This window comes from Sminthopsis crassicaudata, chromosome 6, assembly GCF_048593235.1.
Source record: "Sminthopsis crassicaudata isolate SCR6 chromosome 6, ASM4859323v1, whole genome shotgun sequence".
Taxonomy (NCBI): Eukaryota; Metazoa; Chordata; class Mammalia; order Dasyuromorphia; family Dasyuridae; genus Sminthopsis; species Sminthopsis crassicaudata.
Genome location: NC_133622.1, coordinates 243,196,373 through 243,217,115, shown reverse-complemented (window position 1 = coordinate 243,217,115; position 20,743 = coordinate 243,196,373). Strand labels below are relative to the sequence as shown.

At 36.0% G+C, this 20,743-nt stretch overlaps 1 long non-coding RNA gene and 1 pseudogene across 1 annotated transcript in view; one reads left to right on the top strand and one right to left on the bottom strand.

Annotated features, from left to right (window-relative positions):
• The window catches only part of LOC141547726 (uncharacterized), a 100,409-nt gene that overhangs the window by 67,085 nt on the left and 12,581 nt on the right, over positions 1 to 20,743 (top strand). The window lies entirely within an intron of this gene.
• Positions 13,464 to 14,373, bottom strand: LOC141546251 (olfactory receptor 5AK2-like; annotated as a pseudogene).

Here is a 20,743-nt window from a genome sequence, read left to right as displayed (position 1 = left end):
GAATTCTTCCTTCTTTCCCCAACTCCATTGAGACTGCTTTTAGCCAGAGATATCAATGTTTCCTTTATTACTAAATTCAATGGCATTTTCTTAGATCTAATAGATCTTTGGTACTTAACTGGACCATTGCATAAACTGATTATTCCAATCTTCTGGAATCTCCTTTCTTCCTGGATTTTAATCACTATTGAGTTATATTTCTCTGCTTACTTGTCAGAATAGCCATCTTGTTTTTCTTGGGTGATTCACTATTGGAGTCTGGGTTGACTCTAGGGCCTTTGAATTTTTTTTTGATGCCTTTCATTGTTTTCCTAGAACTTAGAACAGTGTTGGACACATAATAGGTCCTTAATAAATGCTTATTGACTTGTTAACTTGACTTTATCCTCTCTTTTTTGCCCTACACAATCTCTTCATCATCTCATCAGTTCTGAGGGATTCAACTATCATCTCAAGACAAATGACTCTCTCTCTCTCTCTCTCTCTCTCTCTCTCTCTCTCTCTCTCTCTCTCTCTCTCTCTCTCTCTCTCTCTCTCTCTCTCTCTACTCACACACACACACACAGCCTTCATTGCTTTGATTTCCTGGCCTTTAGATCCCTATCTCCAGTTGCTACTTGCATATCTATATCTGCATATCCTAATACATATCAAACTCAAGCTGTCACAAATGGAACTTGTTATCTTTCCATATAACCCCTTTTTCCTACCCAAATTCCCTTTAGGGTCATTCTTCCAGTAACTAAGTTCTCAGCTCCTCATTTAAATTTTCCTCCTTCTAAAATATTAAGTCACTTACCAAGCTTTGATGATTCCACACCCTCTAATCTCCTGTCTTTCTTCATCTCTCTCTACTCCACATTCAGGCACATATCATCTTCTGACTGGTTTATTGCAGTAGCCCACTAATTTGTCTCCATGTATCTCATCCCTGTAGTCTCCGATTCTTCCTCCACATAGCTGCCAAATTGATATCAATCCCTGGATGTCTCAGGTCTGACCCCATCCTTCCTATGTTCAAGCTTCAATGATTTCTCATTGCACTGAATATAAAATTTCAGCTCTTCTTTTTGATCTTAAAACTCTTTACAATTTGTCTCTTAACTCTTTTCAGGATTACTTTTCTTCCTCTTATACTTTATGTCTAAACTGGTCTTCTTGGTATTTTGCAGACACAATATCCTATCCCCTCTTCTGTGCTGCCCCACAAGCTATCACTTCCTCATTAAATAGTTTCTCTGGAATGACTTTTGGAAACTTTAGCTTCCTTCGATGGCTCAGATCAATTGAAATCTCCTTCCAAAGACCTTTTTTTATTACTCCATTTATAAGTGGCATAAATCACTATGCATTTATATTTTTATATATCATGCATTCTCTCACCCGTGAACATGTTACATTTTCTCAGTAAAATATAAACTTCAAGATAGGGGCTCCCTTGCTTTTTTCAGGTCATTAACATGTTTTTTTTTTCAGATGGCAACAACAATGGTGATTTTTATTATTATAATGTTAAATTTTTATTAAAAAAAGAAAAAAATGAATAGATCTATGGTAGTTTCACAGTTTTAAATATGATCCTCTTTTATTTTTATGTCAAGATGTTTGTTTTTGATTCTTATTAGACATTTCAAATCCAGAATACGACATTCCCTTTAATGTTATATCATTCAGAAAAGGAAGAGGAGCGTCAGGCAAAGTCTGACACATTCTACATTTTAGGTGAGCAGATCTCAAAGGTCTCAGAAGAGGGAAAGCTAGTTTCTGATGGTCTGTAATTCTGTAGGGAAGTTCTATCCCCAAAATGATGTAAAATGCTTAAGAATGAAATTAGGAGGTATAGAAAAGAATTATTTTGAGCAGGAACAAAAAGAAAGCTGCATTAGGAGACCAATGTGACAGCTCTAAGATCCCATTAATGAATTATAATTTTCTAAAAACATGTACAGAAGTAAGGGCAGGTGGCTGAGAACGAATACAAAATAGCATAGCACAGTCTTATAAGTTAAATTTCAGGAATAAGCTGAGACTGGTGACGAATGCTAAAGACAATAGGGTTTTTTATTTTTAAGCTCCGGCGGACAGAAGAAGACAGTTAAAATGAGCTAGGATTGCTGCTCCAGGTCAGTGGGATGAAGAGAACAGTCAGGGATGGAGACGCCCAACTACATAACCCCTCATTTGTTTCAGTTTTTTTCTTTCAAGGATAATGATCTGTGACCTGGGATAGAGCAAAATGACTAACCCAGAAAAGGGAAGGACCTAGAGGGCTCCCAGCTTCCTCAATGACTTCAAGTCATTGTGTTCAGACAAGGATCATAGAGCAGGAAATAATCTTAGATGTCATCTCGTGCAACCCTTCATTTTAGGATGGATTAACTGAGATCCAGAGTCTTCAGATTCAGTCACTAATCCATTAAGCACCTTCTGTGAGAGCTAGACATTGTGCTAGGTTCTAGAGATAAAATGAAAGTTTAAAAAAAAACTCAGCAACTCCAAGGGACTCTTGGTCTAATTGAAGAGCCAGTCTCTGAACTCCCATAATGCATCCTGGGCCTTAAAACTGGCAGATCAGTGATCTTCATCATTTAAAATAAATTATATTTTTAATGAATAAAAATAGAGTTTTAGAATTAGAAATTTTAGAGTTGATAACCAGGAAAAGCAGATGTTGCTATGGTCCTTTATTTCTCCTACACCGTCTCCTCGTCTTCCTTCTTCCACCATTGGAAAACATAAGAAAAAACCCTTGCTACAAACGTTCCTATTCAAGCAAAACAAACTCCTGCATTGGCCATGTCCAAATTTCCATGTCTCATTCTGCATGTTGCCTATCAGGCATCTTTCTGTCAGGAGAAGAGCAGAACACCTCATTCTTGGTCCTTTGGAATTTGGTTGGCCGTTGAGTTGATCAGAGTTTTTAAAACTTTAAAAATTGTTCTTTGTTATTTCGGTGTGGTTATTGTATAAATTGTTGTCTCTGTGATGTCAGTGGTCTTTGAAAGAACCTGGAACAGAGGCCCACAGAAACTATTCATTTCTTCTGTTGCACTTTATTTAATAAGCTTGTTTAGCTAATATAGGCAGATTCCAGATGGCCCACAGCCTAGGTGAACATGAAATGGTCATCAGATCTCCCAAAGTATTTATCTTCAGAGGTGGGTGACCCAGGCCACCATAGTGTGATGACCTCTCTCTTCCTCCACTGTTGTCTGCCACCTCAGGGTTCAAAGTCACAGAATTAGAGAATCGAGAGAATTTCAGAGTTTGAGAGGACATCAGCAGCCATCCACTAAAGCAGTCATAAATCAAAGGAATCTCTATTATGATATATCTGATAGATGACCATCTAGTCTGAGTTTACTATCTCCAAAGAGAGGCCAACCTCTACTTCTTAAGGAAGGGAGTTCTATTGGAGACTATTGATAATTGTAACTTTTCCTGTGACATTGCATCATAGGAAATGTTTAATAAATATTTGTTGACTAAACAAATCAATAATTACATTTGAAAAGATGAACTATAGTAAAATTAGCAATAAGTCTTAAAGAAATAGAAAGAGCCGGGTACAATTATTCACTATGATCAATATTTTTTTATTGAAATCAGCACTTGGTTCATTGCTTTTTCTTTCTGTCACAAATTAAAAAAATGATCTTTAATGTCGTAACTTAGAGGAAGAGGCTTTTGGGAATTTGTTCATGATGCTGGTATGCTTTAGGAATTTTGGAACACTGAACTTAGCACTTTGCTCATATCAGATGCTTTGCAAATCTTTGCCACTGTTTTTTGAATTCTATTTAGAAACTACAACTCTCCCTGATTTTAAAATATTTGCTAATTGGTAAGTATACAAGCATTTCTTTATTGTAGATTAATCATTTTCATAAGCTTTTGCAATCCTTTTGTGGTCTTGTTAGTGAGATACTCAACCTTCTTTGTATTGGGTCCACACTTACTGGAATTCTGAACTCCTTTCAGAACTACTTAACTTTTGCACAAACATATTTGTTATTTAAACAGAACTATAAAACACTCTCGCTTCTCGTGTAAACTTAGAGCATTGTGGAAGCAGTGTGGGAATCAGAAGTGCATTTGGGGCCAGGTGGCCTGGGTGCTAATGCTTTCCTTCCTGCCTAGTAATCATAGACAACTAATTTTTTTCTCTGTAATTCATTTTCTTCATCTTTTAAGAATATATACATCAAACAAGTTGGTTCCTAAGATCCCTCCTTATTTTTGTGGCATAGTGAACAGAGGATCAAGACTCAGGAAATTCTGAGTTCAAAAATGGCCTCAGACACTGACTAGTTGGGTGACCTTGGGAAAGTCACTGTATCTTGTTTCATCCTGCCTCAGTTTCTTTCTTTTTTTGTTTGTTTTATAATTATTAATTAATTAAATTAATAATTTAATATAATTTAAATTAATTTTAAAATTATTTAATGTATCATTTTAAAATATTTTAAATTAATTAGTAATTTAATTGTTTATTTTAATAATTTAAATTGTTTATTTTTTAAAATACACATTGCTTTATTAATTATGCTGGGAGAGAAAAATCAGAACAAAAGGGCAAAAACATGGGAGAGATAAAAAAAAAAAACCCAGAAAAAAGAAGTGAACATAGTATGTGTTGTATAATGAACAGAGCAGCACCCAGCCTGTTTCTTTGTCTATAAAATGACCTCTAGAAGGAAAGGACAAAAAAGAAAAAAAAGAAGGAAATGACAACTTTAGGAGTATCTTTGCCAGAAAATTCAAAATGGGGTCATGAAGAGTTGGGCAGGGTTGAAATGATCCACCCCCACAAGAACACCACATGGATTAAGGGATGTGTAAATTAGAAATGTGATTCTGCCACTAGAATCAGGACCTGTAAACAACTATTTATTGATGCTCTTTTTCAAATTTTAAAGACAAGGTTATATATAAACTGAAGGTCAGAGAAACTAACTAAATTATGCAATATAACCTGTAACTTCTGGCTTTGAAGTCAGTGTCTCAGAGTCACATAGAAGTAAATAGGAAGACACTTGATGACTCGATAATTCAACTGCTTCATTTTACAGATGGAGAAACTGAGTCAGGATGTCTAATGTGGGTGGGAGCTCTAGAATGTTGACTCGGGATACTAGAATGTTGTGTGGTTTTGTGGTAAAGAAAGCTTCTACTTCAAGTTATTCTGGAGGACATAGCCCTGAGTCAAAGGGCATATTGGTCCTTTACACCTGGATCCTCAGAATGAATTATTCTCTAAATGCCCTCTTTTTCCCATCTGATGAACTACAAACAGGGATCAAAATGTAGTCCACCAGCATCTCAAGTCCTTCCCTGGTGACTTGCTCAGATTTCCACTCTTTTGCTCTCCTACTTGCTCCAGCTCATCTACATGCTTCCTACACTCCCACATCTGCCCTATCCTGCTCAACTAGATCCCACCCAAAAAATGGTTATGCCCCCCTTTACTCCATGAATATGAACAAGCTCATTGAGGCTGTTGAGTTTATAATGCATTTGGCCCTCACCTCACCTTTCTGAATCTTTCTATTCTTTCAAGATATACTACGTTCTGCTTTGATATCCCCAAATGAAAGTGTTTTCCATGTCCTCATATTTTCTCATAACAATTTCTTTTGATTTCTGCTCTGCCTCTAATTATTGCCCAATGTCTCTCTCTCTCTATTTTTTTATCTATGATGTACCCCAAATCAGCCCCCTGACAGTTGAATGCGTACTCTGTAAAGTTAAGGACTGTGTTCTCAATCTTTGTCTCCTCCCAAAACACGCCCCACTTTTCATATCTTAGGCCATAGGATCATAGATTTAAGAATCAGAAAGGATCTTTCATTTAATATACCTCCTTCTGTCATTCAATAAACTATTGGTTTGAATGAACTCCTTTGTGTCCCAGTTTCTTTCTTTTAAAATGAAGAAGGTAGAGTTCCATTTCAGTAGCAGATCCCAAGATCTATGCCTTTTGGAGATGATTAATCACTTCCCTTTCAGATCTCTTAGTAACAAAGGAATGGAGGAATTGTTTTTTGAGCTCAGCCAATCAGGTTCTTCTCCCATACCCTTTTCAATGATGCTTCTCTGAAAGTGAGAAAATTCTGCCCAGACATGGAAGCCACTCCTCTGTCTTTCTTACCCTGATTCTTCAGGCTTGCTTTCTTTTCCAAAGTTACTGAATCATTCGGAATAATTGAGGATTCCTGTACTTCAGAGAAAGCATTCTCACTTTGGATTCCCATGTTCCATTAGATCTGGGTTGTCTGGTACTCTAATATGGCATCTCTGTAAGGTTCCAAATATGAGCACGCCTTAGTCAGCATAATGATATTGAGATCTATTCTCCTGGGCATCTCTGACTCGAGGGATGGAGAAAGCTCAAAGGAAATAATACTTATTAGCTGGTATCTTGATAGCAGAACTTTGGTTCCCATAGGAACGTTATTGTTGTTTTCCAATTACTTCACTTAGGGATTTTTTTTTTAGGATCTCGAAATTATGATTAAGAATCATTAAAATTTGCAATGCAAATTTCTGATTATAACCCTAATGTACTATCAGTATTATTATTTCTATTATATATATGTATATATATATATAAAATCTCAGTATATATAAAATATATAAAATCTCAGTTCATATATACATATATATATATATATATATATATGAACTGAGATTTTTCAGAGGTTAATAGTCATATAAGTAGTAATCACTAAAACAACCATTATTTGGCATATTACATAATAGGCCCTTTACTTATAATTGTCAGAGACAGGATTGTCTCCCACTGATGGGGAGTAGTGAAAAGAAAGCAGGAATGAAAAAATCTGAAGTTGAATCCTGCTTTAGGATTACTCTTTTTGTGATTCTAGGCAGTCACCACCTCTTTCAAGCTTAGTTACTTACCTACTAAAAGGAGAATAATCATGATATCAATGTTGTCAGAGACATTATTTTATAATTGTATTACTACAAATTATTAAATTGAGATCCAACATTTATTCCCTTATTTCTTCATTTAAAGCCCAACCTTTTAACAACATCAGTCTCTAAAGGACTTCACTGATAGATGAAATTGCTCCAGCCTTCAAGGAATATGTTCTTTAATAGATTGGCAAAAAAAATTGATACTTAGAAAACAAATCTAATAACATATATTATGTCCTACTTTGCAGGCCTCTGTAAATGAGGACTGTGGGAATCTTTGGCTTTATTCTTCCATGGGGCCAAGCTTACTCTTTGTAATTTTGCAGCATTCACTTTTGACTATTTTATGATTTTTTTCTTTCTATTTATTTTGTTGTATTCATCATGTATATTGTTTTCTTGATTTTACAAAAATTACAGGAGCTTTCATTAAGTGCTTATTCTGTCCCACAATGAATCAATTAACTAATAAGCATTTATTAAGTGCCTACTGGGTATAAAAATATAATAAACAAAAATCCTTACTCATAAGAAACTTTCAATCTAATGAAGAAGACAAAAACATGACTATATATAGAATAAATATCAAGTGTTATGAAGTGTCCCTTCATCATGGGGACATTATTGTATCTTCTCACTCTAAGGTGCTTTGGGTGCTAAGATCCAAGAAGTAAAAGGTCATCTCCATATAGGCCTGTTTTCTGATGGAGAAGAGGAGTGAGAATGAACTGGCCATTATCTCTTATGTTGGGACCACAGTCAGTGACTCTTGCTTGAGAGGATTCCTGTGAAAATAACCAATTCTTGCATATTTTGAGCACTATCTTCACTAAATAGCCACAGATGAGTTTTTGCTTGGCCAGAACACAAACAGAAATCCTAGGCCTATCTTTCTGAAGGCCTACTGATTCCTAAAGCCTTTTGGTAAACAAATAAACAAATTTTCATTCGGGCATAAGTTATTTTTAAGTTAGAAATTATTCCCTAAGACTGGAGAGGATGGAAAATGGTCTTTTTCTCATTTAGATGTAATCTCCATTAGGCACCCAGAGTGAAATATAGTCAAAAGAGGCATCGGAATCTATTTGATTCTTCATAAAAGCTTTTAGTATCAGTGCTAGAGAGCCATCTGGAGGCCCTTGAGCACAAAACAAAGAACCAAAACAAGAACATTTAGTGCAGTTGAAAGAGTTCCAAACTCCAAATATGAAGACATTGCTTTGTATGCTGGCTCTGCCCCCGACAATGCCTATAATATCAAACTAGCCACTTAACTTCCATGCTTCATTTTTCTCATATGTGTAAATAGGGTGATGGAATACATGGAATCTATGTTCCCTTCCAACTATTGATATTTAGACTTTTGGCTTCTGCTTGGTTATTTAGATCAATTCATTCAACAAATATTTCCTTTTTAAAAAAAGTGATATTTTGGGGCAGCTGGGTGGCGCAGTGGATAGAGCACCAGCCTTGAATTCAGGAGGACCCAAGTTCAAATCTGGTCTCAGACACTTAACACTTTCTAGCTGTGTGACCCTGGGCAAGTCACTTAACCCCAGCCTAAAAAAAAAAGTGATATTTTATTTTCCCAAATACATGCAAAGATTTCAACATTCAACTTCATATAACCTTGTCTTTTATTTTTTTCCCTCTCCTCCCCTCCTCCCCTCTCCAAGACAGCAAGCAATCTGATATAGGTGAAACATGCAATTCTTCTTAATATATTTTTCATGCAGAGCAAAAAAAAAAAAAAAAAAAAAAAACAAAACGGCTCAAAAGAAAAAAAATGGGAAAAGAAAAAAAAATTCAAGCAAACAAACAAGAACAGCACAAGAAGATGAAAATACTATGCTCTGATTCACATTTGATCTCCATAGTTTTTTGTCTCGATGAAGATGGCACTTTCCATCTAAGTCTATTGAAATTGCCTTGAATCATTTCATTGTTGAAAAGAGCCAAATCCATGACAATTGATAATCACATAACTTTATTGTTACTGTGTACAATGTTCTGCTATCTTCACTTTGCTTCAATTCATATAAGTTTTTCCAGGCTTTTCTGAAATATTACTGCTCATCATTTCTTTCTTTCTTTTCTTTCTTTCTGGCAATCAGGGCTTTATTCCAGGGCACTGACATTTAGAAAATGTTGATAGCACTCACAATTCTTAAATATATATAAAAATATTGGGCTTAATACCTAGTTATTAATAATTAGCTAAAATAGAAATACATCAAATAGTTGGGGTGTTAATAGTCTCCTTCTGTCTCTCTAGTAATGATCTTTCAGAATCCCTGCTCTTTGCTTACAAGAAACATTTTCTAGGATCACTGTTTTTCTTCTGTCTCTGCTCTTCACTGAATCTGTCTTTTTATGTTTTTTTCTTTATTAAAGCTTTCAGCATTGCAAAACCTTGTGTTTCAAATTTTTCCCTCCTTCCCCCCATTCCCTCCCCTAGATGGCAGGTAATCCAATACATGTTAAATATGTTAAAATATATGTTAAATCCAATATAGTATACATATTTCTACAGTTATCTTGCTGCAAAAAATAGATCAAGAAGGGAAAAAAACTAAGAAAGAAAACAAAATGCAAGCAAACAACAGAAAGAGTGAAAAGGTTATGTTGTGGTCCACACTCAATTCCCACATTCTCTAGTTCTTCGTTGGCCATAAATTCCTCCCTTCTTCATAGATCTAAGAGGTAGACTATCCTTTGTGCTCGTAATTTGTTTATAGTATCTTTTGTTTCTAAATCATGAATTCATTTCAACTTCATCTTGGCATATGGTTAAATGTTGATCAATGCCCAGTTTCTGCCATATCATTTTCCACTTTCCCCAGCAATTTTGTCAAATAGTAAGTTCTCTTCCCCGAAGCTGGAGTGTTTGGGTTTATGAAACATTGTTATTATAGTCATAGATTATTGCTTCTTTTGAAACTAACTTATTCCACTCATCCACTATTTATTTCTTAGCCAGTACCAAATGCTTTTGATGGCTGCCACTTTATATAATATAGTTTTAGGTTTACTACAACTAGGTTACCTTTTTTTTCCACATTTTTTTCATTAATTTCTTGAAATTCTTGATCCTTTATTCTTCCAGATTAGTTTTCTTATTATTCTTTCTAATTCTATAAAGAAACATCTTGGCAGTTTGATTAATGTGGCCAAAAATTAAGCAGATAAATTTAGGAAAAATTGGCATTTTTATTATATTATTTTGGTCTATCCATGAGCACCTGATGCTCTTCCAGTTGTTTAGATCTAACTTTATTTGTGTGAAAAGTGTTTTGTAATTGTGTTCATGTAGTTCCTGGCTTTCTCTTAGCAGGTAGATTCCCAAATATTTTATGTTATCTACAGTTATTTTAAATGGGATTTTACTTTTTATCTCTTGCTGCTGGGTTTTGTTGTTAATATATAGAAATGCCAATGATTTACATGAGTTTATTTTATATCCTGCAACTTTGTTAAAGCTATTAATTGTTTCTAGGAGGTTTTTTTTTGTTTGTTTGATTTTTTTTTCTAAGATTCTCTAAATATACCATCATGTCATCTGTAAAAAGTGATAATTTTCAACAAACAGTTTTTAAATACCACACCACTTAGAGTTTGCATTCCTTCAATTTAGGTGTACTTGTCAAACTTTCTTGCTCGTTCTTATTCCCTATAATTTCCTGGTTTTTTTTTTTTTTTTTTTTTTTTTTTTTTTTTTTTTTTTACTCGACTCAGAGAATGGAACTAGGTTGAAGGATATTGATCTGAATGGGCCATGTTTTAACAAAGGAAGTCAATGTACCTTATGTGATATTGTAATAGTATATCCTAGCAGTGGTATCAAATCTATGTGTTTTTTTCTGTTGCCCTTGTAGTTGTTGTTGCTATTAAGGCATTTCAATTGTATCCAACTTTTTGTGACTCCAGGGTTTTCTTGCAAATATATTGGTATGGTCAAGTCAGATGCAATTTGGAAATAGGAGTTAACACACAATTCACTTTTGAGCACTTAGCTGGTGAAGGTCAGTATGGAGAGAATTCGGAACAGATTAATTATACCATGACAATATATGAACAAATTGCTAAGGCTGCAATAAAAGCTTGGGGTGTCCCTTCCTGGACAGAAAGATCGTGGAGAGGCTTTCACTAAAATACAGCAAGGTCCCAATGAACCTTTTGCAGATTTTTGTGGGACGTTTGCAAACTGCTGTCAAAAGAACTATTGGAGAAAATTCAGCTACAGAAATAATGACCAGACATCTGGCTAAGGAAAATGCCAATGAGATTTGCAAAAGAATTATATGGGGATTAGACAAAGATGCTCCTTTAGAGGAGATCATAAGACGCTGTGCTACAGTGGGAACAAATGCTTTTTACACCCAAACAATGATGAACGTGGAAAGACAGGGTCCCTCCTGGCAAGGGCCTTCTAGAGAAACTCGGCGATGTTTTCAATGTGGAAAAATTGGACATCTAAGAGCTCAGTGTAGGTATAGAGATACAGTGAGAAGACAGGGTGAAAGAAGACCTAAAACCCCATGTCCAAAATGCAACAGAGGACTCCATTGGGCATCAGAGTGTAGAATAATTCAGGGAAATGAGATGAGGGGCCCAGGTCCAGAGCCCCAGGCAAAAAAGACTTGGGGCATGATGGCAGCTGATGTTACACCCAAAGAGCCTTTAGAAGGTCAGGACTCTGATTTGATCAACCAGCAGAAAAGCAATCACATGGCAGAAAGGGATTACCTGATAAGTGAGCCAAAAGGCAATCAGATTCCAAAAATGGATTACACTTGGGGAGAATACAGGCCTTTTAAACCAACAGGGCTGTGTCCAGTGCAAACAATTCCAATGTAATTGCCAGATGATGAGAAGAGATTTAGAAAGTGGTAAATAGAAGGTAATTAGATAGGTTAACTGCCTGGGAGAGAGGGTTTGCTTGTATTTCTTCAGCAGGAGAAGGAATCAGATGGGTGCCAACGAGTCATATTCGCCTTATCCATCAGAGAGAGACAGAAAAAGAGAAAGACCTCAAAATAAAGGAGAAGATCTAAGAAACATCTGACACTGAAAGAGCATGGATAATAAGAAGACTGTTAAAGAACTTTAAAACCAGCAGGAATCATTGGACTTCCTCACACAAGATGAGACTAATGGACAATGGACTTATGGACATTTATAAATTTTCAATTTATGATTATGTTATATACTTCTAGCATGTGTTATGTTACTATGTTACTATGTGCTTATGTAATTTATGTAATTATCTGTAATACTTCCCATATTGATGGATTTATGTTTCAAGGTCATTTATGTAATTATCTGTAATACTTCCCATATTGATGGATTTATGTTTCAAGGTCATGACTGTCCTATGTTCTAAATCAAAAGAAAGGGGGAGATGTTAGGATTACTAAGTGAGAACTCAGGTTGTCTGGACAGTGACAAAGTGAGAATTCAGGTTTTCTGGACAATTACAAGGTGAAAACTCAGGTTGACTTGATAGAGGGGGCAAGCTCATTGGCTGGGGTGGTTCTTCCCAGAAGCCCTTGCATTATCCCACGCCCATTCTCTGGGAGGATAAAAGATTGGGCCTGGAGAGCAGATGGGCCTGGAGAAGGATAAGAGCTGGCGGAGATTCAGAGCCAGGATTCAAGAAGGAAGACTCTGAATTGCATCAGGCTTGACGGGGCTCTCTGCAGGAAGGGAAGTCACTTCTTTGGACAAGAGTTAACAGCAACTGCCTGGAGACAACAGTTCATTACAGGAAGAAGAATCTGTCGGAGAGATTTGAGTAGAAGACACAGCAGATCTCTTCCCAGAGAGCGATCCAGCAGCTTCTAGAGACAACAGCTCACTACAATTTCCTTCTCCAGTTCATTACATAGAGGAGGAAACTGAAACAAACTGGCTTAACTGACTTGCTTAGGATCACATAACTAGTAATTGTCTGGGACTGGATTTGAACTTGAGTATTCCCGACTCCAGGCTTTGTGCGCAGTCAGCTACATCATGTAGCTGCTCCTCTGTTGCCTTAGTTTATATTAAGTGAATTTTTATGAATACCAACTTATTTGGTTTGAACTCTCCTTCAAGTGCTTCAAGTACATATCTAACACTGAATTACAATTTAATTGCCAGTTGTCAGGACACATCAGTAGAGATCAGTGGATGGATTTTCCAGTACAGTGTTCCATATTATGATGAATTCACAGGCTCTGACCCTCCCTCATCTCCTTACAATGTGTAAACATTATAACGACAGATAAATATTATTTTAGGCCACCATCCCCATTATTGTCATCATTAATGTGCTTCTAATAATTATGTAAAACATTTTGGAAGTTCTGTTTTTTAAAGAAGTTTTTGGAAGGATTATTCCAGCATTCCAATGCATCTTTCCAAATTTTGCCCCTGATTTGTCCCATTTTTTATATAAGATCTTGTTTCTCTGCTGAAGGAAGGATTATTTTTTGTCTAGGTACCTTTCTGGACCACGCTATTGAAATACAAGACCTGAATCATGAGCAACTCTTTCTCATGAATTTCAATGCATTTTTGACTTCCTTGTTTCTCAGGCTATAAATCAGGGAGTTTAGCATGGGTATGATGATGCCCATAAAATATGGAGGGCACCTTATCATTTTCCTTAGATTCAGTGGAAGAAGGATGCAAATACATATAAAAGAGAGTCCATCTAAAGTGGTCACAGCCAGCAGATGGGAAACACAGGTGGAGAAGTCTTTGTGTCTCTCTGAAGCAGAGTGTGTTTTCAAGATGGCAGCCAGGATATATACATAGGAGAAGACTACAACCAACAAAGTGCTTGTTAGGTTGAAACCTATGTTGACCATTAACAACATGACATTCCTCTTAATATTGGAACAGGCAAGGTCCAGGACTGGGGGAGTATCACAAAAAAATGATTATATTGGAATTACAGAATAAAAAAAGCATATACACGTGTACAGTGGAAGTCAGGGATCCCATGAAATAAGATACAGAGACTAGATAAGATACAGACCTTTCGGGACATGATCAGTGGATAATGCAGCGGGTAACAGATGGCCACATAACGATCTATGGCCATGGCTGCAAGAAGATAAACTTCAGTGGTGGCAAATAGACCATATACATGTATATATCCTAAGAAAGAGATAGACTTGTGAGACACAAAAAATTTACTAACATTTTGGAAGTAAAGGCAGAGGTGTAACACGGGTCAATGAAGGACAAATGTTAAAGGAAAATATACATGGGAGTGTGAAGGAGAGAATCAATATTGATAAGTAAGATCATGCCAGCATTGCTCACTAGAATTATTACATAGATGATGAGAAACTTAAGGAAGAGGCCGTATTGCCTCTCTTGCTGAACAAAATATCCCAGCAGAATGAACCTGGTCACCACTGTGCTATTGCTTTGTGACATGGCCATCACATCATCTGCAGATGGATAAGAGAAGGAAAAGGATCAGAGTGAAATTACTGTTACTCAAATTTAGGAATAAAATATTCTCTACTTCTAGATTGATATTTTTAATCTTTCTAAAATCTAAATTTTGTTGATATCAATTATATATATGTGTGTGTGTGTATGTGTGTGTGTGTGTGTGTGTGTGTGTGCATATAGCTCTTCCTTTCTAAATATATCCCTCTACATTCCCCTATGCAATGAACCATCCTTTATAATAAATAAAAGGAGATAAAAATGGCTTAACAAAATTATTCAACATATCAGCTATATCTGACAATGCAGTAACACTTTTTTTTCCTTTTTCACCTTACTTAAGCTTAAGTTCTACACACAAGGCCCTCAGGTCTTATGAAGAAATACATAGACCTTAAATAGCAGTTACACTATCTAAGTTCAAATCTTGTCCCACAGTCTTATTACCTGAATGACCAGAGGCAAATTACTCTCAGAAACGGATTTCTACATCTGTGAAATAATAATAATGATGCCTCGGAGGTGTGTTGTTAAGAATACTTTAAAGGATTATGTAAATATGAATTATTTTATTTATTTTAAACTTATTTTGTATCTCATTTGTATCACTGAGAAATGTTGCCACAATGTTACTTGAACTGTGACCTAATGGCCAGAAGAGATTCTTTATGGATTTGCTTAAATGAAAAAATTTTGAATAATAGAATTTTCCACTAAACTCATTTTTTTTCTACAAAATTGAGTTCTTATATGTCTTCAGGCCTACATCATAGGAAACGTTTAATAGATATTTGTTGACTGAACAAATCAGTAACTACTTTTGAAAAGATGAATAAGACTTAAAAGAAATACAAAGATATATGGTATTATCAATATTCTTTATTGAAATTACTACTTCATCTATCACTTTTTATTTATGTCACAGATAAAAAAATTGACCTTTAATGTCATAACTTAGAGGAAGGGGCTTTTTGAAATTTGTTCATGAAGCTGGTATGCTTCTGGACTTTTGGGCCTTATATCTCAACAGTGTTTCTACATCCTCCCATTCTGCCCTCTCCTGATCACCTACACTGGCACTTCCCTCTCTTGCTCATCTACACTTTTCCTACACCCTCCCACTCTGCCTTCTCCTGATCACCTACATGTTCCTTATCCCTCACACCCTTTGCTCTCTGCTCATCCACACTTTTCCTATACCCTCCCACTCTGCCCTCTTCTGCTCACCTATACCCTGCCTTCTCATCATTCTCTATATTCTTCATACAACCACACTCTGCCCTCTTCTGCTCACCTATATCCTTCCTAAACCCTCAGACCCTACCCTTGCCTCTTCCCCTACTGATTTTGATAATAATTTTTCCCCAAGATGAAAGACCTCTAATTATCAGTCTTCCCAGAGCTCTTGGTGCCTAATCCAGTCACATTTAAATCTCCATTCTTTTCTCTTCTCCTCCTGAAATCTTTGCTTCTGTTGATGACATCTCGTGGGCAGCAGCCTCTTCCCCAGGCTCAGAACTTCATTGTTATCTGTGATTCTCTCTTTCTCATATCCAAAGTATCCAAATAAACCATCAACTGCTGCCAATACTACTGTTAAGCCAACTTACCTTTATTACCTCTTCTTCTCCTCACATAACAATCTCAGTAAGCCCTGAGCACCTCTGCTCCCCACTATTGTAATAACCTCCCAATGAAACTCTCTACTTCAAGCATATCCCTTTCTTGATCTATCCTTCATCTAGCTGTCAAAATAATCTGCCTCAGGCATAGGTTTCGCAATGTCACTCCTTTCCTCAAAAACATCCTATAACTACTTATTGCCTGAGAAAAAATTACAAACTCTTTCTGATATATAGGGACCTGGTTCCAACCTACATTTTCAAACTGTTTTTTGACTTTACTCTCCATCACAGAGCTTATGTTACAGCTACACTGGACTGCTAGTTTTCCACCAAATTAAAATTGTGTCCATCTACTTCATGATTATGAAGAAGCCCACAAGCCTGTGGAGTTTATAATCCACTTGGTGCTAACCTCATCTTTCTGAACCTTTCTATTCTTTCAAGAATTAGCTCATATACCACTCTCTGCTTTTGATATCACCAAATGAAAGTGTTTTCCCTGTTCTTAGATTTTTTCCCATAATGATATTTTTTGATTTCTGCTTTGCCTCCAGTTATTGCCCAATGTCTATGCCCTTATTTTTCTATATGGCTTACCCCCCACATCACTGCCTTGGCAATTGAATGCATACTTTGTAAAGTTAAGATCTGTTCTCAATCTTTGTTTCCCCACGAGGCAGCACACTTTGCATATCCTAGGCCTCAGGATCAGATTTAAGAGACAGAAAGGATCTTTCATTTAGGACACCTCTTTCTGTCATTCAATAAACATTTATCAATTTTAATAAACTTTTTTTTTTGTGTTTCAGGTTTCTTTCTATTAAAATGAAGGGAATAGAGTTCCATTTCAGTAGCAGATCCCAAGATCTATGACTTTTGGAGATGATCCATCATTTCCTTTTCAGATCTCTTAGTAGGAATATTATTTAGGTCATATGTATAAGATCTGAGGGTTTTCCTCTACTTTCTGCAATTTAAGTATAGGTTTTGCAATAAGAAGTGATTGTATGGTCTTCTCTAGCGTTGGCTGCAAAGTATTTAATTAATTTGATTTCTACATTGATTATCTGTGATAACTATTAATCCAATTATCTTTTAATTTCATACTTTAGCATTCCAGTTCTTTATGATGAATGTAGGATTTGGGGGTGTCATTTATTGAATAAGTTGTAGCTCTTCATAAAATCAATAAATTTGGACATCGGCATTGGTGGAGAACGTCCATTTCCATTCCTATTTTGGAGAATGAGCTTGTATTACTGTGATGTTGAGTGGTTTGTCTTGGATTTGAACATTTATCCTTCTGTCATTTGGCGATTATATCCAAGTACTTATTCTTCTTGCTCACTTTTTATTGACTACGAAGGCTACTCCATTTTTCCTCAAGGGATTTTTGCCCCAGTAATCATCTGAATTAAACTCACTTCTTCCCAACCATTTAAAATCACTGACACACAAGATGTTGGTGTTTAATCTCTCAATCTTCTATTTGACCACATTAAGCTTATCTTGCCTTGTAGATATTATATTCTAGGTTTCTATGCAATATTGTTCATTACAGAATTGAGCTTTCATCAGCAGATGCATCTACCCTTGAGCTTCTTTTTTTTTTTTGCTTTGGTCCATCTGCTTCATTAGTACTATCTGTCTCAATTTCTTGATCTGTAAAATGGGAAGAATAATCTTGCTTACTCTCAGAGTTGTTGTGTGGATGAATGAGGTTATGTTTGTAAAGCCCTTTGTTCCTTGGTTCTGCCTGTTGTGATACTTTAGTTTTATCAGTCAATATACAAACTTTAATGAAGAGCTCATCCTGTGCCTCAATCAATTAATTAATAAGCATTTATTAAGTGCCTAATGGGGATAAAAAATATAGATGACCAAAAAATCCTTATTTATAAAGGGCTTTCAATTTAATGAAGGAGACAAAGACATGAATAAGTATGTATTGAATAAATATGAAATGAAGTGTCTCTTTATCACTGAGAGATTATTGGGGCCTTTCAGTCTTAAGGGGCTTTGGATATTAAGATCCAAAGACCTTGTTCAAGGTCTTCCTCATATAAGCCTATTTTCCAGTGGAGGTACAAGAGTGAGAATGAACTGGTTGTTAATTCTTATGATGGGACCACAGCCAATGAATCTTGTTTGTGGAAACAACCAACCCTTGTATTTTTGGGGCACTGTCATCACTAAACAGCCATAGATGAGTTTCTCCTTGGCCATAATACAAGCAAAAATCTTGGGCCTGGGAAAAAGCCCCTCATCCTGGGAGCCTACTTACTCCTAATACTTTTTGATGAGCAATTACACATATTTTCATTAGTGTATGATTTGTTTTTAAGTTAGAAATTATTTTATAGGACTGGGGAGGATGGAGAATGGCCTTTTTTTCTACTTTAGATATAATCCCCATTAGGCATCCAAAGTGAAATATAGATGGAAGGGACACTAGAATCCATTTATTTCTCCATAAGGGCCACTAGCATCAGTGCTGGAGCCACATCAGGAGAGCCTCAGAGTAAAAGAAATAAGTAAACAAATAAAAAAGATTTAGTGCAGTTGAAAGAATTCTAAACTTGGTCTGAAGACATAGGTTTGCATGCTGGCTCTGTCCTTACTGCCCATGTAACACTAGACAAATTACTTTATCTCCTTCCCTCAGTTTCCCTCATATGTCCAAAGAGGGTGTCTTTAGTCCCTCCAATAGAGTCTATAGTCCCTTCCAACTCGAGATATTCTCTATGATATCTCTCTGGCCGTTGCTCAGTTATCTAGATTAAGCCCATCCAACAAACATTCCTTAAACACTTACATCATTAGAGCTTGCATTCTTACCAATAGAGGTATATTTGCAGAAATTTCTTGCTCATTCTTATCCTCTGTAATTTCCTGGTTCTCCTACTAAACTCAGAAGGCTGAATCAGGCTGAAGGACATGGACCTGAATGGGCCATGTTTTAGCAAAGGAAGTCTTGTGACTTAGGTGACATTGAAATAATTAACTTATATTAAGCTTAGCAACAGTATCAAATCCATCGGTTCCTTTTCTAATGCCTTTATTATTATTATTATTTGGTTATTTCAATTATGTCCAACTCTTTGGGTCTGCATTTGACGTTTTCTTGCAAAGGTAATGGAGAGATTTGCCATTTCCTTTTCCAGGAAGAAACTGAGGCAAATAGGGTGAAGTGACTTGCTCAGGATTATACAACTAGTAATTGTTTGAGATTGGATTTAAACATGACTCCAGGTTCTGTGCTCTGTCCACTGCACCATATAACTGTCCTTCTGTTGCCTTAAAGAGTTTATATTAAGTGAACAGTTATGAATACCAGCCTAATCCATTTGAGCCCCTCTTTTGGAAAAGGAGAGTTTGACAATCAGATTTATCTCTGTCTTCCTTGAAGATGAGGCAAAATTCATGTTTCCAAAAATGTTTTGGGCAAACCATCAGCAGGATATCGTAGAATATCTCTTCATTGATAGACTTTGGGAGGGGAAATTGAAAAAAGAGCAAGAGCTTTTCTTGCCACCTCTCTGTGTTCAGGAGGAGGTAGGTGTCCTTGGAGAAATCAGACCAAATCTTTTGCTCCAAGACACCTATAGACCTGATGGCCCTTCACAAGCCCTCCCTTTTCTATCATAACTCTGTCTAAGCTTCTCTTTCTCTATCCTCCAGATACCTTCTTTCTTTCTCAGCTGTGGATGGCTATAGTTCTTCATTTCTGTGGTCAAAATTTCAAAAGCTCTCTTCTCAGCTCTGAACTAGCTACTCTTTTAAAAGTGGGGAGTGACCCTCAGAAGGGATTTCTCATTGTCCAATTGAATGTATTTGATTAATTCGAGGAGGTATCAAGACCTTGTTATACCTAGTGAATAATGAAAATATATTACTTTCTAGATATATCAAAGCTTAGCATCTTTTCATTTACTTTAAATTGAATGGCTAGTATTATTGACAATTCAATTCCTCACTTAACCCTTATAATTTATATTTTTGAGTGCATCATGCAATTCTCCCATAGCATGAATGAACATTCTGTAGTAGTCTGGCACCGTGCTGCTTTCCATTTTCCTTGGATCTTGGTAGTCAAACGTTGCTGACATAAGTTAGCTTTATCTTCTTCGATTAGCCATTTCCTCTCTTGGGAATTAAATTCTATCTTTGTAAAATGAAGAGGCCATGACTAAGATCCTTGCCAGATTTAACTCTATAACCTCATAATCATTTTATTTTTATTGATATTTAATTTCTTAATTTCCTTACTTATAAAGTAGAGAAAATAATATTAAACTACCCACCTAATAGAATTATTCACCAGTTCTAAACGTATCATGTAAAATGTTTTTGGTCATAGCACTTGAGTCTTGTTTTTGATACATTTCATTTGAGTGGATAAATCATGGGTAAAGTAATAAAACTACTCTGTGTTCCCCAGAAACTCGACCATACGATTACTGTCTAATATGTCTATGTCGCAAGTTGGTCTTTTGTAGCAGAGGACACTGGAGGCAATTTTTCTGGTGTTTTTTTGCACTGAAATACTCAGTGTCTTGAGTTCCCCCTATCCCTTGAAAAATGAAAGCATTTTGGTAATACACAAAAAAGCCATCACTATCACCATGAAAGCCATCAATAAAATTATTAATTATGATTATATTAAGAATTTTGAAATTCTGTAGTTAATCTTATAGAGTATTGGAAGGTTGATTCTATATAGATCT